The 7,673-nt window shown below is 42.3% G+C and overlaps 1 pseudogene; it reads left to right on the top strand.

Annotated features, from left to right (window-relative positions):
• Positions 1-1,575: 1,575 nt before the first annotated feature.
• On the top strand, positions 1,576-3,493 carry LOC117240860 (annotated as a pseudogene).
• The last annotated feature ends 4,180 nt before the right edge of the window (positions 3,494-7,673 follow it).

Here is a 7,673-nt window from a genome sequence, read left to right as displayed (position 1 = left end):
ACGGTGCACCGCGCGCACGGAGATCGGATCGGTGATTTTCACGTGATGTTTCGCAAATCGTGAGGCGCTCGCGTGATTCGCGCGTTTTAAGCGTTCCCGCTCTTCCCGTCCGATAGAAAGAGAAAGGGAACAGGGGGTGGAAGGAAGAGGGAAGATACGTGATGCGGGTTCAACCTGCCGCGGGAACCTTTAAAGAAGGTCGGTGCAACGGGAGAGATGTAATTTTAATAAATTGGAGAGCAAGTCATTGTAAAAGATTGATATTCAGATGTTGGAGATGCAGCAGATTTACAACTCTCTGGAATTAAGTTAGTTAAGGCGTTGAAAACCTAACGTCTTTTCAAAGGCGTTTGCCGCGTTTCTTTTCAAATCAAAATACATACATACGATACGTACAATGTATGCGCCTAAAGTTTTAAAGTTAATTTCTATTCAAGGAATGGACTGTTTTATTATAGATTTAGGAAATTGAAAAGAAGCAATTGCTTGTTTCTAAGAAAGAATCGCGAGAAGTACAGTTAGAAACTGTATTGTGAATCACTTTTCCTGGTTTCCGTAACGAGGAAGTGAAAAAAAAACGCAGACAAGTCAGCGTTTACCGCAGCTAAATGGAAGATACGCAGGTACGAGTCGTTACAGTTTTGTCGTTGCAACGATTCCCGCTGCGTAATTTGATAATGAACAGTTGAAAAATAGCAGCGTTGTATCCGTACTCTTTAATATCCCATTATATGGAAGTTAACGACCGGAAAATACACCGCTCGACTACTTGAAGGAAGTAGCTCATGAGCAAGTCTTTTGTATCCTCGCAATGGTATAATTCCTGTAACGTCTCGTTCTCGGAGGATTTATTTCGTTGATTTGTACTTGTTTATTGCTTTTGTGTTTTCATGAATGGAGCATGTCGCATGCGAATCGTAATATGGTTTTAATGGCGTTTCGACTTCAATGATATCAGCGGCTGATTGCGCTTCCCGTAAGAAGCTTCCAATCATTATGTATTTTAGGAACAACAGATAAGGATATTTAGAGAACGAATTAATTATTCAATTGTTCGCGCAAGAAATACCTGTCTCTTTTTCGAAAGTTATAAATGCTGTTTTCAAAGAGTTCCTTAGCTCACCATAAACCAGATAAGAATCTTTGGTTCCATCTAGAAAAAGAAACCTTCAGATCAAACCGAAAGGGGTTCGGATTATAGTTTCTAATCGTATTTGTATATTTCTTTTTACGGTCAGCTTGTCATCCACGTACAATCGAACAGAGAGTCCATTAATTATTTCCCTTCGACTTGTTTCAGGGGGAGCATCTCGGAAGCCATGCCGGCTGACGAGTTCGCTGGAAATCGAAACAGAAGCAAACCAAAACTGCAACCACCTTAACGAACCGCTATTATCACTGGCAAGGTCATCGGGCAGACCGGATCTAATCATGCTCACGCCGACCATGCTTCCTGTGCACTCGTTCCTCTTTCTCAACGACGTCAACCAGAAGATCGGGTGGTAAAAAATTCGAAATCGAGTTGAATGAAAATCTCAAGGAATATTAAAAAAAAATACGAATAAACACTTTGATATAGAAATCATCCATTTTGGGCAAAGAAAAGAAACAATCAGAAAAAGGAATAACCACAGAAGCTCTGAATTTCATTGCTTCCTAATGGTACTTCCTTGGATATTTTTACATTCTGGAGGCGTGAACGAACTCTGAAAAACAGAAACGACTTCTATCGGATGATCGAAAGAACTACCTGGACACTGAGTATAATTATTCACACGTGCGGATGCCATTTCCGGCATGTTTCTCCATGAAGAAGGTCAGCTTCAGTTTTTGCCACTTGTAGATAGAAGTTGAAGTGGCGGACGTCTTAACGAGGTTACTAGAATGTCAAAGAAATTGATGAGGGAAATATTATGAAGATATATTTATGAATATCTAATTGAGCATTTAATTAAGAACTTAATCGAAAGACCAAAATAAGTTGGTTCTTGAGACCAAGTACCTATCTAAGTATAATAGTCTTTTGTACTTACGGTTTAGTAAGAGGACTCGAGTAAAACGATTACTCGTTAAAAGGAACAATAGAATAATCATGCCTCCGCAGACGGTGGTCTCTGCTTTCATGCCTCATCGCGGAGAATCTCAGCGAAAAAAGTATCCCGAAGCGTGAGCTGAAAGGTGGCTATGTAGGCTGCCTAGTGAATGCCGTCGCCATGGTGGAGCTGGCGTGTAGCAACTCCCTAAGTCCAGGAACCTAATCCTGCGTCAGAAAGACAAAATTCGCTACGGAGAAAAGTAAACAAAAATATATATATAGGGAAGAAGAGACAAAGATTAAAGATCGTTAAGAATTAAAGGTAATTTAATGATAAAAGGGAGAAAGAATTGTGTAAAAATTCTACTGGGAAAGAAAAGAAAGAAGAAACCTCCAACGAGAAAGACGTGCTCAGAAGCGAGTCCCGCGTAGCGCCATGTAGAGGAGCAGGAAGAAGCGCAGTCTTCCTCAGGCATTCCAGCGTCGAGTAATGCTGAAGCATATCCTGACGGGGCAACCGTTGTCAGCGGGCTCCAGGCACCAGCACAATGACTACCAGGCGAGCTCGGGCTCGTTGCACGGCGGCCACCACCACCACCATCATTCTGGTCACCAACAGGATCAACAGCAACACCATCATTACAACCAAAACAGCAACGTTCGTGGAGCGACAGGGGGAGCCAAGGACGCGGAGTCGACGTTTACGACTCGGTGGTCCATCAAAGAGCCAACGTGCATCAGGCTGCCACCACGCCATCTTCCACTCACAGACACCCTTTGAATCATTCTCAGTTGAGCGTGAACAATCTTTCTCAACGATTGAATCACTCGCACGCTCTTAATCTGTCCACGTTGTCCACGTCGAAGCATTCTGTGAACAGCGTCAGTCCTGTTGCCGGTGGGAATAACAATAACAATAATAATAATCTGTCGACTACATTGGGGGTGATATCCCCGGCGCCGCTGCACCAGGACAGCAGACCTAAAGCGAATGGAGGCTTTGATATCTCGAGACTGTCCAGATTACCCAGTCAGGCGACACCTTCGCCTGCACCTGCTCTTCAGGGTACGACTACCGGGGGACAGTTAACCGGTCCCGGTTCCACGGCGTACCCCTTGAACGCTTCCTGGTCGTCGTCCCTGTCAAGGAATCACAAGGACCACGAGGTTAGCGCGAAAGAGACGTTGACCAGTTTGGGTTTATTGTGTCTAGTGTCGTTGTTACTGGCGCTACTCTCGTTGATCTTCTTGCTGAAGATCTCACCGTTAACGGTGACGCCGAGTAGCCTGATCAGCCCGGAAGAGTATACGATTGTCTACGAGGTGACGTTAGCGCTGTGCGCACTCGCCCTCTCCCTAAACCTCTGCTGTCTCCTCATGTGCGCTATACAGTTCCTCTTCACTGTGAAACTCGTCAAGACTTCGTATCAAGGACATTGGTGAGTAGAGTTTTCGTTTTATGCCACGCTGGGTAAATCTGTGATTTATAACGCTTTAAATACCTTTGTACATAATCCGTACTTTACTCAACCCGAAGGTCGAACAAGGTGTGAAAAATATATACGTTTAAAGTTTGTATCCTTAAGATACTGTTATCTTTGAAAATTCGGAAGTCAAACAAAATACACAAAGAGAATCTTCTAAAAGTGCAAATAAACGTTGAGATACAAATATCCTTTAATCCGAACTATACATATGATGGAAAGAGGACTCTCATAGTCATCGACATTTTCCCTCCTAAATGTCAACAGCATCCATATTTACATTGTTGCTGTTGTACATGTAACTTTTCAAACTTACTTAGGTATTGATAAAGAAAAGAAAAATAAGCATTTTCCTGGTAGCTGGGAATTCGCGGGATTCGCGGTCGAACGATGATTACCATTAATTTCTATAATCTGGCGACGCTATCCTCAATCATTATCCTTGTGCCGGAATATAAGTTCTCATTCGTCCATGCGTGGCCTATCTGTGTGCGTCTGGAACAAACGCAGTGTCCCGTATCCCGTGCGATATATCAGAGGCCTGTCTAGTGTTTCTTCTCACGCGGCCTGGAGGACGAAACGCAAAAATTCACATCCTGTACTTGACGTGCAAGCGTTCACCGACCGCGTGTCCCGTTTTTGCTGATCAAACACGTGTCTGCAATCACAATACGATACTGTGTGGTGAGATGTATCCGTAAATGCGTATGTTTCGTGACGCGAACCTTGAAAATGAAAATTACACTTTCGTTTATTCCTCGAGCGTCGTGCACGCAGGAAATCGTATAATAATTTTATTAGTAAGATTTTTTTATATAGACTACGCTATATTAATTTGTGACCAACCTGAAAGATCGTGACACGCCCTTTGTGTAGAAATTGCAATATTCTCCGTTTTACCTAATAATTCTCCCAGCAAATTCAGCACGCACGTTCGCGAAAAATATTATCGAATACACACAGTGCAGTGCAGATCAAGTTACAAAGGGAATATAGATATGCTCGCCTCCCGTGACACGCAACTCGAAAGCGAAAATAAGGCTCGTTAAAGACGATACATACTCCTCGAGATGGGATCTGTGGTTTCTGCTCGGAAGTTCCCTTATCGTTGGTCAATCGGATTTCTTTTTTATCTTTTTCGTTGCCGACCGAGACAAAGTAAGCATCGCCGACTCTAATTACTAGCGAATGGAAACGCGCGTTAAGTTATGCAGATTGGCCGAAATCGTCGGCCAAATCACTGTGTGTTACGTCGCGTAACACTCTACCTAGCCGAGGCCACACACCGCGGGCAAGATGGCAACCAGATGTCTTCGGATACTCACTGCGTACCCTCAACAGTCTCAAGTACCTTCCATAAATCTCATAGATTTCCTAGTAAAGGTCCTTCAAACCAAACAAACGTCTGTTTCCGAAGAATTTCCAAAGACTATTGTCTACCACGGCGTGACAAGGGAAAGTTAGTTTTTCTCACGTACGCTGCAACTTTCCTCCCACTAACCACTTTCTCTCGAGGGCGGTTAAGACCCTTCGTGTGACCAATTAACAACGAAGCCTATTCCCTCACTCTCCTAACTAAAATCGTCACCAACAAATCCGATGGATGGAGACAGCATCGTCTCCCAAGACAGTACTGATTTTACATCCTTCGAACGGTCAACATCCTTCAACCGGGTATACACACCCGTAGATCAGTCACTCACTCATCTCGTACATACGCACCAGCGTAACTGTCTTCGTTATAAGTTGTTGGAATAAACGGTGAAATATAACTTACTCTGCTGTGTCATATTCATTTAACCACCTCTGTTATCTTAACCGAAACAGGGGAACGACTACTTCGCGGCGTCGATTCACCGAATCGTAGCGAGAATTTACGCCTCTCGCTGACGCGTTTTCCTCGCGACCGCGTCTCTCCGCGAACGGTCGTAACACTGTGATTACCCTCAACGGACACGCCGTTTTGAGTTTTCTCTTCGGTTCTTTAATTCCGTCCTTTTTCTTTCGCTCAGTTTTTTGGCCAGTGGCGGGTCTTTTATCGCGTGGCGAGTTTGATTCGCGTGGGAAAATGTCGTGTGCTCTTCGGCAGATAGAAAGATCATTGTTTCTTAAAGCATCCAGACGTTGTGCGTGATTGGCATATTAAAGTTTCTTGCGAATGTTACCGTGTGACCATGTCTCCCTTGTGACCGTAATTGTGCGACGATGTTTTCCTGCAAATATTACCATCTAACAAGTTTTTCCAACGAATATTACTGTTCGATCAGGTTTTACTCGAATCTTGTTCTTCCCTTGATAGGGTCCTTTCCTTATATAGAGTGTCCCAGGATTTCGCAGTCAAATCTATGCCACTATATTCCACTGACTATTTTAATGTACCAAACTACGAAGATGCGGCTGATATTGTGCGTGTTGCGTTATTCCACAACTAGGCTTGATTGGCAGGCCATTGGAACGAGATTTGTTCAAGCTGTTCGAAATGTTGGAGAACGAGCCGTTAACATTGTAATGTATGCAACTACAGAGACGTATCGTAACTTTTGTTTCGAGAACAAATAACAGAGAAGAAGAGAATAATGAAGATTGGACACGGACGAAATTAGCTGTCGATCTTGAAACTCGTGCACTGCGATTTCAGATAATCAAATTAGCATAGAATGAGATTTGGGAACGGGCAGAGTATATTCCGGAGTTTGGATATATATATATTTAGATTAAAGATTGGTTCTTTGCGAGAAACGTTTTTAAGCAACATATGAAATTCTTCGTCTATTTATAGTATATTTCATTTTACTATAGTGGGAGCAGTATTCTATAAATCGGTTTATAAGAGTGCGAATTTATTATCTTAACGCTAGCTCCAACTTTATGTAAATTCTTATATTATCCGACTAATCAATTTCTCAATTTTTGTTGACGTAAGAATCTATATAAAGTTAGAAGAAGAGAAGAAACAACAATGACTGTACAATTCTAAATTAAATGTTGAAACACGGCCTTTTGACCAGGCCTGGTAGAGTTAGTGTTAAATCATGCTTTGTAATTATTTATTTTGGCTGGTGGTAAGCAACGGTAACGCAAACACTGATCGAAGTAGACAGGTGTTCGTTAGACAGGTATTCAGGCCCCAGAATTTCCAGGTCACCGATTGGGGCCCCTGTTGTAAATTTCTGGTGATTCGCCCAACTATTGGTTAACTAAGAGTAAAGAGAAGAGGACAGTTTACATCTGAGCTACTGCTTCGATTAACCACATCTGGCAGAATAGCCTTTAGGGAAGAAAGTGTACCGTTTTCTGTGGTCGACCATCCTTTGTTTTCTTTTCTGAACAATAGATCTAGCTTGGACATTGATAACTAGCGGCTTATCGATCGTTCGATGACACAGGACACAGCCATTCTTTATGCTACATTATCACCACGACTAACTTTTACAGCTGTCTGCTAAGTTAATATTACCGGTTGTGTCACAGTATCGCAGTGTGCCCAGAAGAGATAACCGGAGGACGATTAAAATTGCAACGTCACCGGACGCTTCTCGTTTCCCTTCTTTCTCTCTTTTCCTCGTCCTTTCGCTCAACGGTTGTTTCCCCTGCTTTGCCTCCGGGGCTTCCAGACAATTCAAGATTCTGCTGAATTGGAATGCTCGATTTTCTCCTAGAGAGCTGTTTAGCTAGAAGGAATAGTCCGAGTGTCGACGGGTATGCGAAGAACTGTCTTCTTGTGCTCTTAACCACTTAACTACGTTCGACGTGTTTATTCGTTATTGCTTGATTTTACCTGCTCACCCCATAGAGGCATTTTTGAAATTAAACTTTAAAAAGTTAAAAATTAATTGTTTCCAAAATGTTTTCAAATACTCCGAAGATCATTGGATATTTTCGTGTTAAAATTACAAAGTAAAATATGCACAGCTGTATCCGTATTATTAATAATGGAGGCTGACTCCTACGATATTTTTCTACCATAAAAATTTCTACCATAGACCTCCCCCAAATGTAAGGAAATAAACTCCGCAGTTAACAAATTAATTGTTTCCAAAATGTTTTCAAATACTCCGAAGATCACTGGATATTTTCGTGTTAAAATTACAAAGTAAAAGATGCACAGCTGTATCCGTATTATTAATAATGGAGGCGGACTCCTACGATATTTT

Source organism: Bombus vosnesenskii, unplaced genomic scaffold (genome assembly GCF_011952255.1).
Source record: "Bombus vosnesenskii isolate JDL3184/JDL3185 unplaced genomic scaffold, Bvos_JDL3184-5_v1.1 scf7180000015012, whole genome shotgun sequence".
Taxonomy (NCBI): Eukaryota; Metazoa; Arthropoda; class Insecta; order Hymenoptera; family Apidae; genus Bombus; species Bombus vosnesenskii.
Note: the sequence above shows the minus strand (reverse complement) of the source record. Positions and strands in the feature narration are given on the sequence as shown.